The following is a 13,627-nucleotide window of genomic DNA, read 5'->3' as shown; positions in this document are numbered from 1 at the left end:
ATGGAGGAATATATGATCCCTTATCTAATGGACATGTCATTGACTTGGTCAGAGTTCGACAGCGGCTTTTAAGAGCTACGATTGCTAGTCGGGATCTTGGAGTCATACACAATAATAGTTTTAGACTTATCCAAGCGAGAGACTATTGGATTAGATGTCTAAGCCCATAACTATTATTGGTATGTATTCGACCCGAGAGTAGCATGGTCCATTTGGGTTGCATATCATCAGGACAATTTGTTAGGATGGACTTTAGAGAGAAGAGGTTATATATGATTTATTAACATATTATAAGTTCTAATATATTAATATGAAATCATATGTTTTAATTAGTGTTGATCAAGAATTAAATTGGAATTAATTTAGTGATCAAAAGATACTAATTAAATCTATGGGGACTAATTATGGTAATTAGTTATATTTATATGTGTTGGGCTTATGATCCATGTTGGACCAAGTTTATGTATGGATACATAAAGAGTTTGGCCATATGAACCATGGATCATAAAATCCATGGGTATGGGTTTGGGTTATACCCATGACTCTTAGAATTCAACACATATAAATACATATATGATGACCTAAAACCGAAAATCCTAGTGTGTGTGGATGTTATTGGAGTTCATGAAGGTTTTAGAGTGCATGGAGATTCTCTCTCAAGTCCTACCTTTGTCCTTGATGTGTTGTGATTTCATTTGAGGCTTCCACGCTATTGGAGCTAAGCTCTTAAGGCCAAATGCATCAAGACTTCCAGCCATATGAAAAGGTATGTTACACTAACTAGTATCTTGTGTAGTTTACATCTTTGTATGCTAGTTATAGGCTTATTACCTTGGAAACACATTTGCATGTATAATTAGTGAAAACATAGATCCAAGGTATTTTGGGTTGTATGTGCACCATAGGATGTTGTATTATACTAAGACCCAACATATTCAAGGAAGGTTTGGTTGTACTTTCTTAAGACCAAAGATGAGGTGTTTGGGAATTTTAAGTAGTGGAAGACCATGGTTGAGAAAAGGATTGGAAAATAGGTCAAGACTCTAAGGAATGACAATGGGTTGGAGCTCTGCAATGCTCCATTTGATAACTTCTGCAAGGCAGAAGGTATAGTGAGGCATTACAATGTGCAACACACACTACAACAAAATGGAGTGGTAGAATGGATGAACTAAAAACTCATGCAGTGTGCAAGGTGCATACGGATATTTGCTAACTTATCTATGAAATTTTGGGTAGAAGCAGTGAACACTGCTTCCTATCTAGTGAACAGATCACCATCAATTGCTATTGGCTTGAAGAATCCTCAAGAGGTATAGTCTGAGAAACCCTCTGACTATTTTGGTTTATGAATATTTGGATGCCCCGCATATGCTCATGTGAATGATGGTAAACTTGATCCAAGAGCAATAAAGTGCATATTTCAAGGATATATGACAAGAGTAAAAGGTTATCGACTTTGGTGTACAGAAGAAGGAAGAACTCCTAAATTTTTGATGATCAGAGATTTAACCTTTGATGAATCTGCCATGGGTAAACAGGAGGAGATGATACAAGTTACGCAGGGAACAAAGATCAGGGTGCTAGCTAGAAGGTGAAGTTTGCATCTAAAAATCCAAACGGAGTTGTTATAAGTAATGAAGAGCAAGGCTGCAGTGAATGTGACATCCCCAATTTCACGGCCAGAAAAGACCGGTTTGTTTATGCTTTGTTTTTAAAATCAGACTAATCTTTTAAAGAAAACAGTTGCGGAATTTGTTCCCAAAACAAAAATGATAAGAATTTATCAAAGCATTTCTTAAAGAAATGTATTTTCATTATTTAAGAAAATCACGGGATGTCATGTTCCGATACAGACACATAAGCATAAACAGAACTTACATTATTTTACACAAAAGATTTACATCTCCTTTAATCTCTCAGTGAAATATGCCTTCGTATCGATACCTGTGATACAAAGAAAACTGAGTGGGTCAGGCTTGGGAGCCTGGTGAGCATATAGGGTTTTCAACCCACAATAAATAAATAATTTAATTTCATCAACCAACAATAACCCAGTTACCCATTCCCGTTATTCTCACTTTACGTCCCTAAAACAACTAACACAAGGGACCTAGTCTAAGAATATTTCATCGGGGTGACAACACATGCTTCGGGGGTTCCTCAGCAATATAAGTCAAATAAGGCAACCATGAGGGGGATGGAATACAGCGAATGAACACCCAAGTTCATTAACACCTACAGGTTATGAGTCTGCTGGTGTTCCACGGGACTGTCTAGAAAGAGTCTGTGGTCGTCATCTAAATTCCGCTAGATGACTGGATCACAATGACATCGATGCCTCTCATCTGTTTATCACACATCAATTATCTACCCATGTTCTACCCAACATATTAGTAGATAAAAAAATATATTTTTATACATAGTTTAAAACCTGTATAGCATGTTCATTGAATACATATTCCACATAACAGATGAGGCACACACACATAAAACGTATTTCATAGAGAATAAATCATATCTATGAGATAGAAGAAAGTGAATATACATTCACACATATAATCAACAAAATATACACATAACACGTATTTCGTATCTAATACTTCATAATTATGCGTTAGAAGAAAGTAACTACACACTCACTTGTTAAGACGATGCTTGGACAACACTTCGGCTCTTCAAGTGGAAATTCTTCGATGGATCCGGGATATCTTTACACACCGGACTTCTCGCGGGCAGAGCTTTGGCTCAGAAACTCTTTTCTTCTTGGGATCTTCGGGCTTCGGGACTCGCTTCGGGTCTCGGGATGATAACGGGGCTTCAGGGGTACTTCTTTGCACGTAAATCGAGGTAGTATGGGTGAGAGAAGGGTGAATTAGCAACCTTGGCCGGCTGCCCCTTCAAATCTATTTATAGGGCAAATTTCTCATTTTCCACGTCGTGGGCACTGTTTCCACGTCGTGGGCTTGAACGTCATTGCATGCGTCATCGTCCACTTGCTCTGTCAGGCTCTAGAAGGCGTCAGAAAACATGCCACGTCGTGGACAGTGTTTCCACGTCGTGGCCAATGACACAACTTTGGGGTTCGCGCCCCGAACTTCAGAAATTCATAACTTTCGCATACGAACTCTGTTTTCGACGTTCTTTATATCGACGCGTAGGTGAGAATATGCTCTACAACTCTCCTTTAGACTCTGTTGGCTAATTTTGATTTTATTTTTAATATATTATAGATATATTACTTTTATATTATTTTTAGTAGGCCGGGACAGGAAAACTCCATTAGAAATTCATAACTTCTTCATCCGACGTCCGTTTTCATCTGTCTTTTTACCGTTGGACTACTATCGACGAGATCTTCGATTCTCGTTTAGATTGTTTCGGCTAAAAATCATTTGATCTCATATTCGAGTATTCGGGCTGCATACCGCTAAGTTGAAACTTCGGGAAATCATAACTTCCTCATACGAAGTCAGATTTGGGCGTTCTTTTTATGCACGCTCTCGGTTTAACATAATCTACGACTTTAATTTAGATCACTAAGGCTAGATATCGCTCTATCTTAAATTCATATTTTATGTCACTCAGCGTCGTGTCGGTTTTGTCGCGAAACTTCGACAGGTCATAACTTCTTCGTTATAACTCGGATTTCGGCGTTCTTTATATGTACTGAATCCTTGTAACATATACTACACCTTAGTTAAGATTATTCCTTCAAAATAATCTTCCATCAAAAAAGTCATTTTTGACGCTTATTGTCCTTAAATTGACTAGCCCTAATCTACGGGCGTTACAATTATCTCCCCCTTAGGATGATTACGTCCCAGAATCATAAACGAAACAGGGCTTGAACAATGATTCCATACGTTAACTTTCCATCCTAATTAATAACCGTGATGCTCAATCTTTCATCTGCTCTTCATACTATGTTGGACTTTCAATCATAACCTTCGAGTTACAAAATAAATCCTTTTTGAGGACTCCTTCTTCTTCTTAGGATAAGTACATTCCCTTATCTATTGTAACATACCGATGGGTCGTGCTTTAATGACCTTTCATCGAATGATGCAACGCTTAGACTCAGGTCTCTTAGGAGTCAAATTCCATAATGGAATTATACCTTCCTTCATAATATAATGTGATATAATCACATTTTTGCATGTAGCATTTCTAGCTACAAGCTTCCTTAATAACGAGCGTGATGCTATTGATCGCATTGATTTCAATCTTCTGTCTTGAGTCAGATGTTACATCGAACTTGGTTCCATGAACCATGCAACAAACTCATCGTAGTCGGACTCAATTTGACATGACCACTAGGGTCGGAATAACAATAATCTCCTTAGTCATTACCGAAACAATGGTAACGACATACTTGAATAAAACGAGACCAATTACTAGCTTCTTGGTAACCTTGTGACTTTCCCTGATCCAAGCGTGAGTCCTGTGCTTCCTGTAGTATAGATCTCTACTACTATTCACACCTACTCATACTCGTCCCAAGTATTGTCTCGCAGTCCCCAAGTCCTAAAATCACAAAACAATTTAACACATACTAATGTGTCTAATTAATCATAAAAATTCTCCTAGACTCTACTAGGATTTCTTCCATGCGCATCTTCACTCATCAATTCTACTTCAACTCTATTGGTGATGGAAATTCCAGACGATGGGACAACTTCAAGAATTACACCAACCGTTCCATCATCCTGCCAATCGAAGGTGTACTTCAGACGTACCGTGCTCCTCTAAACGTTCCGTTATTTTATCAGACATATTCTAAAGGCAAGATACCACTCTTACGATATCTTCCGATAGGTGTCATTCACTATCATAAGCCTTTCATTTCCTCTATTTACTCAATTCTCTACGAGTCTTCACCATTACGTTTAGTACACCCAAGCAGACGTTCGGTGTACCGGGCGAGAATTTAAGATAAGAAAGCTTTATTTACGATAGACGTATAAATCTCCTTATCACTCCGAAACGTTTACATGCTAGTTCTAATACCGTAGTCGTACGCTTAGAATCCTAAACACATAAGGTTACCAGATCCGGTCGGCCACAGACCATAGATCCGAACAAATAATATCATATATGGCAAACATATAACATTTAGCACATAAAAGCATTTTAGGCAATTTTCCTAAAATAAACTAGTGCTCGTGTCTAAAATATAATAGACACACATCTCACAATTTCACTTAGCATTCTAAGTTTAAGTCTAGAAATCCTACAAATTGCGGACTCCGCCGTGGGAAGAGCCGCTTCTTTCTTGCTTGATAGGGGGGCTTCCATTCACCAGCGCAGACTAAAAGTGCATAAACTAATGCTCTGATACCAACTGTGACATCCCCAATTTCACGGACAGAAAAGACCGGTTTGTTTATGCTTTGTTTTTAAAATCAGAGTAATCTTTTAAAGAAAATAATTGCGGAATTTGTTCCCAAAACAAAAATGATAAGAATTTATCAAAGCATTTCTTAAAGAAATGTATTTTCATTATTTAAGAAAATCACGGGATGTCATGTTCCGATACAGACACATAAGCATAAACAGAACTTACATTATTTTACACAAAAGATTTACATCTCCTTTAATCTCTCAGTGAAATATGCCTTTGTATCGATACTTGTGATACAAAGAAAACTGAGTGGGTCAGGCTTGGGAGCCTGGTGAACATATAGGATTTTTAACCCACAATAAATAATTAATTTAATTTCATCAACCAACAATAACCCAATTACCCATTCCCGTTATTCTCACTTTACGTCCCTAAAACAACTAACACAAGGCACCAAGTCTAAGAATATTTCATCGGGGAGACAACACATGCTTCGGGGGCTCCTCAGCAATATAAGTCAAATAAGGCAACCATGAGGGGGATGGAATACAACGAATGAACACCCAAGTTCATTAACACCTACAGGTTATGAGTCTGCTGGTGTTCCACGGGAATGTATAGAAAGAGTCCGTGGTCATCATCTAAATTCCACTAGATGATTGGATCACAATGACATCGAGGCCTCTCATCTGTTTATCACACATCAATTATCTACCCATGTTCTACCCAACATATTAGTAGATAAAAATATATATTTTTATACATAGTTTAAAACATGTATAGCATGTTCATTCAATACATATTCCACATAACAGATGAGGCACACACACATAACACGTATTTCATAAAGAATAAATCATATCTATGAGATAGAAGAAAGTGAATATACATTCACACATATAATCAACAAAATATACACATAACACGTATTTCGTATCTAATACTTCATAATTATGCGTTAGAAGAAAGTAACTACACACTCACTTGTTAAGACGATGCTTGGACAGCACTTCGGCTCTTCAAGTGGAAATTCTTCGATGGATCCGGGATATCTTTACACACCGGACTTCTCGCGGGCAGAGCTTCGGCTTGGAAACTCTTTTCTTCTTGGGATCTTCGGGCTTCGGGACTCGCTTCGGGTCTCGGGATGATACCGGGGCTTCGGGTGTACTTCTTTGCACGTAAATCGAGGTAGTATGGGTGAAAGAAGGGTGAATTAGCAACCTTGGCCAGCTTCCCCTTCAAATATATTTATAGGGCAAATTTCTCATTTTCCACGTCGTGGGCTTGAACGTCATTGCATGCGTCATCGTCCACTTGCTCTGTCAGGCTCCAGAAGGCGTCAGAAAACATGCCACGTCGTGGACACTGTTTCCACGTCGTGGCCACTGACACAACTTTGGGGTTCGCGCCCCGAACTTCAGAAATTCATAACTTTCACATACGAACTCTGTTTTCGACGTTCTTTATATCGACGCGTAGGTGAGAATATGCTCTACAACGCTCGTTTAGACTCCGTTGGCTAATTTTGATTTTATGTTTAATATTTTATAGATATATTACTTTTATATTATTTTTAGTAGGCCGGGACAGGAAAACTCCATTAGAAATTCATAACTTCTTCATCTGACGTCCGTTTTCATTTATCTTTTTACCGTTGGACTACTATCGACGAGATCTTCGATTCTCGTTTAGATTGTTTCGGTTAAAAATCACTCGATCTCATATTCGAGTATTCGGGCTGCATACCGCTAAGTCGAAACTTCGGAAAATCATAACTTCCGCATACGAAGTCAGATTTGGGCGTTCTTTTTATGCACGCTCTCGGTTTAACATAATATATGACTTTAATTTAGATCACTAAGGCTAGATATCGCTCTATCTTAAATTCATATTTTACGTCACTCAGCGTCGTGTCGGTTCTGTCGCGAAACTTCGACAGGTCATAACTTCTTCGTTATAACTCGGATTTCGGCGTTCTTTATATGTACTGAATCCTTGTAACATATACTACAACTTAGTTAAGATTATTCATTCAAAATAATCTTCCATAAAAAGTCATTTTTGACGCTTATTGTCCTTAAATTGACTAGCCCTAATCTACGGGCGTTACAGTGAACACATTGGAAAAGATGAAACCGAAGAGAAACCCATGGGGTCTTTGTTCCGTAGAGATTTCAGGAAGAATGATAGGCAAGAATCTATAGCAAGTAGGATATCAAAGAGGGTTATTGGACAAACTGCTAGATATGTAGGATGCGTCAATTCTGGTGACCTTGACTCTATTTCTTTTCCTTTAGCAACTAGAGAAGACATTGACACTGAGGACCTCAATCTTATAAAAAAGCAGTGGCGAGTAATGAAATAACAAATTGGTTGATAGCCGTGAATGAAGAAATGCAATCATTAGAGAAAAATGAAACATGGGATCTAGTTACATTACCAAAGGGAGCAATACCAATGGGATAAAAATGAATCTTTAAGAAGAAGGAAGGGATACTAGGAGTTGAGCTAGCTTGGTTCAAAGAAAGGTTGGTGGCGAAAGGGTTTTTTCAGAAAGAAGGAATTGATTATCACGAGGTGTTCTCTCCCGTCGTAAAGCACAAGACAATTCGGGTTCTTTTGGCCATGGTGAGTGCATTTGATCTGGATCTTGAACAACTTGATGTGAAAATTGCATTTCTTCATAGGAACTTAGAAAAGAATATTTATATGTCTCATCCAGAAGGATTCCTTGATTCTAAGAAGGATCATATATGTTTGCTAAAGAAATCTTTGTATGGTTTGAAGCAGTCTCCAAGACAATGGTACAAGAGATTTGATTCATTCATGATCTACCCTCGGAAAAAGTTTGATAATTGTGTCTACTCAAAGGAATTTTCATGAGATTCCTACAGATACTTGTTGATATATGTTGATGATATGTTCATGACCCTGAAGAATGAGTTCGAGATGAAGGATTTGGGAGCAGCAAAGAAGATACTGGGATAGAGATTAAAAGGGATAGAAGAGGAGGACGGTTGTGTATTTCTTAACAAAAGTGCATCGAGAAAGTTCTACAGTCTTTGAACAGAGATCAGTCCAAACCAGTTGGAACTCCTTTAGCGGCTCACTTTAAACTTGGTCCAGATACTATACCCACAACTAATGAAGAAAGGAAGTACACAAGTAGGGTTCCTTACTCTAGTGTTGTTGGGAGTCTTATGTATGCAATGGTATGTACCAAACCTGATTTGGCTCATTTAGTTAGTGTGGTAAGTAGGTTTATGAGTAATCCAAGGAAGGATCATTGGGAAGCTGTCAAGTGGATCGTACAATACTTAAAGGGAACGACAAATGTTTTCTTGGTGTATGCAGCTAAAATGAAGACTGAATTGGTTGGATATGCTGACTCTGATCAGGGAGGTGATTTTTTGAATCGCGGGCCACAGACATGTTATATTGTCACTTTGTTCGGATGTGCCATCAGTTGGAAGTCAACGTTACAAGATACTATTGCTTTGTCTATAACTGAATCCGAGTACATGTCTATGATGGAAGGAATAAAGGAGGAGATATGGTTACATGGGCTTATTTAGAGTCTTGGTATGAAGGTGGAGAAGCCATCATTGTATTGTGTTAGTCAGAGCATGTTGAATCTTTCAAAGAATCCTATATGTCATGAGAAGACGAAGCATTTTGATGTCATATTGAATTTCATTCGTGACATTCTGGAAACAGACAGGTTCTCAATTCTGAAGATTGATACCAAGGTGAATCTGGTAGACATATTAACAAAGTCATTGCCCATGGAGAAGTTTAAAATTTGCTTATACTTGGTTGATGTTCGTAGGAGGAAAGCCCCTTTGGGGCTTGATGGAAGGAATGGAGAGGAAGTTCTTGTTCAAGGTGGAGTTTAGAGGATGCTCAATTTAAGGTGGAGATTGTTAAATGTGAATTGGGCATTTGGAGCATTCTCATGGAGTAATTGGATTCAATGGAGCACTTAGAACTCAATGGAGCACTTGGGGTTCATGGAGCATGTGACAAAGGAACAAATCTTCTGTGAAAGGAATATATCATCCGACAAAGGAACTGATCAAGTGATAAAGGAACGGATCTTCCAAAAGGTGGTTTGGAGAAACTTGTAGCAATATGGAGTAACATGGTGCAACATGTTGAGGACTGAAGATATTGAGCCAAGGTGATGGTGAGCCAAGGAGATGTTGAGCTAAGGAGATGTTGCGCCACATCTATAAGAAGTTGCACCAAGAGGAGGATGTTGCCCCGTCTTGATAAGATGTTGTGCCATCATGGACCATCTTGGTACATGATACGCCATCTAGATTCGTTTGTTGTGCCATGTTGATCCATGTATGCTTAGATGATGATAATACTCAAGAAATACACCATGTTGTGCCACCATGATGCATGTTGGAACATTAGTGTTCATGATGCGCCACATGTGCATCATGAGGCTTTACTATGGTCAAGGTGGTCCATCATGTGTGTTGCTGATGCTCATGGGTTGTATGACATGGAAGAATATTGTAGAAGATGCTGCATGGCGGAATATGATTGGTTGTCACCATTCATGGGCTTATGGGTCAATGGGCTTGGCCCATTAGGGTTTTAGGTATGATCTCTCAAGTATAAATAGGGATGCTTGCTAGGTTATTTTGTATCATGAATTCTAGAGTGTTAGGCGAATCTTTATGAAATTATACTTGTAACCTCTGTTTGAGAGCTCTAAAATAAAGAATACTCCCCGCCTGCCTGTGGACATAGGTCACCTTGACCGAACCACGTAAATACTATGTCTTTCGTGCTTTTGGTTTTGCTAGTTATCCGCTTTAATTCCTAACATTATGGATGTTGGGCGAGGTCTGTTATGTGTGTTGGTCGGGGACCGTTATGTATGTTGGGTTTGTGGGTTATGTATGTTGGATGGAGCCCGTTATATATGTTATGCGGGGCCTGTTATGTATGTTAGGCGGGACCCATTATGTACGTTGGGAGGGGCCCATGATCTATATTGGGCGGGGCCCGTATTGGTATGTGGTATCTTAGAGAACTCACTAAGATTTGTGCTTATGCTTTTAAGTTTAAATGTTGTAAGTTTTTCTTTCAATACGGGAAGAGCATGGCGTGATTGTATTGCATCTACTATTATGTTTTCAAGACATTCTGCATTATAATATTAATACTCTTTTTTAAGTTTTCGACACAATTAATATTTACTTTTATGAATAAATGGCATAGGTTCCATTGATTTAAAAATGAAAAATTTGGTTCGAAATTTTGGACATTACAAGTTGATTAATCAGCAATATTCTAGAACCTCACTAGGGAAGGAGGTCGAGGAAATTTCCCTTAAGGTTAAAGGGGATGTCATTTTTGGATTATCCAATTCCATATCAGATGGAGGATAAAACCTTGGAAGACATCCAAGGCTGTAAATAAGGCCTTAGGGATTCATTCTTCCATGCTCATTCTTGGCTTGAAGTTTTAGCTCTTCTTTCTCCCTTCTTGTGGATGAACTCTTTTAGAGTTTCACCCCTAGTAGTTTTATTTTGATTCTAATCTTTTGATTTCATTGGGTGTAAACCAAGAGAGGGATTTTGGTTTGGGTCCTTTTCATCCAAACAAGGTGGCACACATGATAACTCTAGCACATAGGTCTTTGGATCCAAGAAATATATATGATCCTTATTGTGTACATATGTTTTCCTAGGGTAGATGTAATTTGTATGAAGCCAAAGATCCATAGGTCGCATGTAAACTTAGGTATATTGTTTTCACTACCTAGTTTAAAATGTATTTGATGCATAGAACCCTAACTGTGGTATCAGAGCCAATGGTTCATAATTACTGGTACCCTTAATCCATGTTTTAGGTAACTTCTTGTTTGAAATTGGAAAAATGAAGAAAAATTTATAATTAAAGAAACCTGCTACTCAAAGGCGCGGTGCACCCCGCCAGATTAGGGTTTCCTATTTCCGTTTTAAATTTTAAATTGGAAGATTTCTAATATGGATAATTGCCAATTTTAAATTGTTTTAAATCTAGAAAACTATAAATATTATTTAAATATACTTATTTGAATTTGAATACTTATTATTTAAATAGTGATTTAAATATTTAATATTACTTATAATAGAAATTTATAAATTTGAATATAACCTCTCGTGAATTATTAATTATTACATTGCGTCCTTGTCGTTAATTTGAATTAAAAATCGACAACTAAATTTAAAGAGTTTTAAATTTACCCCTTGTTAGGTCATGTTTATTTGGTTTGAGCTAGGCATTCTTTTGTATATGATGTGTTAGTATTTGTTCATGTATTTGTATGGGTTTGCGGTTGGGTGGTGTTTGCGGTCTGTTTGCTGTTTACGGTTGTAAACGTGTTTACCGCTGTAAACAGGTTTACGGCTGTAAACGTGTTTGCAACCACTGTTCCCTATATATAGTGTCAGTAGTTGACAGATAGATGTAGGAGTTTACAACCAAGTGCGTTTGTTTCGAGTCCATTGTACCTGACGTTTGCAGCCAGTATAAACATATGCAATTTGGATCATTCTTGCTTCTACTCCTTCTTGTTCTTATCATTTTGGCTTGTTCTTTGTGTTGATCACTAGTTGGTTCTTAGTTTTGGGGGACTTACAATTGGTATCAGAGCTAATCTAGTGTCAAAACTGATCAAGCTTAGTTTGCGGCTGGTTTTATTATCCATTTTTGGTGTTGTTCAAGCTTCTTATTGCAAATCATTCATTAATACTGCTGTTGTTGCTGAGTTTTTGCTATTCGATTGTGAAAATCTGCTTGAAATCATTCGTTTTGTCAAAAATATGGACGTTAGCGGTTGTAATTTGTTCATCAGTTTACAGCTATAAACTAATTCTTGGCTGTAAACTCTTTGTATTTACGGCTGTAAACCATCGTTTCCACTTGTAAACCATTCCTGGCTGTAAACCAGTTTATGGTCGTAAACCCTCATCGGCGGTAAACCTTTCTCAGGTGTAAACCATTTGCAGTTGTAAACGTTTCTCAGTTGTAAACCTTTACGGTTGTAAACCTTTCACAGCTGTAAACCTTTCTCGGTTGTGATTTTCTTTGATTTTTGAACAAGTTTATTTTTGTTTAAAGTTAAAAAAACTTAAAAAAATGGAACCACAAAACAGTGCAATTCATCAAGAGTTGGATTCGATCATGGGAACTACCACAAGAATTCCACTTCTACTGTCTGCCGAAGGATTTCCTGAATGGAAATACATAATTGAAAACTATATCAAAATGAAATATTTCTAAGTTTGGCGCAACATTCTTAGAGGCCCTGTTAGGATTACCACTATTCTTGAGAATGGAGTTATAATTGACAAACCAGTGAAAGACTACACTGATGAGGACTTTGAAAAAATTAAGGAACAAGAAAAGGCTTTGGCAACTCTAACTATAGCCCTATCACCTGATATTGCTCAAGGCTTCAGAGAATATGAATAAGCTAAGGTACTGTGGGAAGCATTCATTGAGGTTTATGAGGGTAATGATGACATGAAGCAGAGTAGACAAGACATGCTTCGTCAAAAGTTCAACTTGTTTAACCATGTTCTTGGGGAATCTCTTGAGGCTCAACTCCAACAATTCATTACACTCACCACTGAAATGAGCACATCGGGAATTTTTGTACCACAATCTGAGATTAACAAGAAACTATTGAATTCTCTTCCCAAGTCATGGGACATGAACGTCTATGTAATCAAGAAAACCAAAGATCTCAACCAACTCACTATGGCGGAAACAATGGCTATCATTAAAGCTTCCGATTTAGATGATAAGCAACACGAGATAAACCATGTGAACTCCTACTCCACAGCAAATATGAGCATTTTAGCAAAAAATTCCTTCTCTTCATTCATTGCCCGCAGAATCAAGCTTTCACCATTCCACAGAATCATGCCATTCCACAAACCCACACCATTCCACCAACCATGCCTTACCAACACTCTTATCAACACCCCGCCTCTTCATCAAAAGCTCATATCACCACTTCAGCTCCTAAAGAAGCTGAAGAGAATATGGCTCTAGCCTATGGTCTAGTAAATTGCTACAATGCCTTCGTGGCTGGAGACTTGCCTCCCCAAATTTCATTTGCTGATCTTGACCAAATTCACCCTGAGGATATGGATATTACCTGGCAGATTGCAATGGCGGTATTCAGGGCTAAACAGTTTGCCAAGAAGACAGGGAAAAACAACTGGGGCATGAAAGCTAATAAGAAGGTTGGGTTTAACAAAGGAAAGC

General features: G+C 38.0%; 1 pseudogene; it reads left to right on the top strand.

Moving 5' to 3' along the window:
• Positions 1 to 8,556: 8,556 nt before the first annotated feature.
• On the top strand, positions 8,557 to 8,922 carry LOC145112745 (secreted RxLR effector protein 161 pseudogene; annotated as a pseudogene).
• Positions 8,923 to 13,627: the final 4,705 nt, after the last annotated feature.

This window comes from Lactuca virosa, chromosome 5 (genome assembly GCF_052849685.1).
Source record: "Lactuca virosa cultivar CGN04683 chromosome 5, Lactuca_virosa_CGN04683_v6, whole genome shotgun sequence".
Classification (NCBI taxonomy): domain Eukaryota; kingdom Viridiplantae; phylum Streptophyta; class Magnoliopsida; order Asterales; family Asteraceae; genus Lactuca; species Lactuca virosa.
Note: the sequence above shows the minus strand (reverse complement) of the source record. Positions and strands in the feature narration are given on the sequence as shown.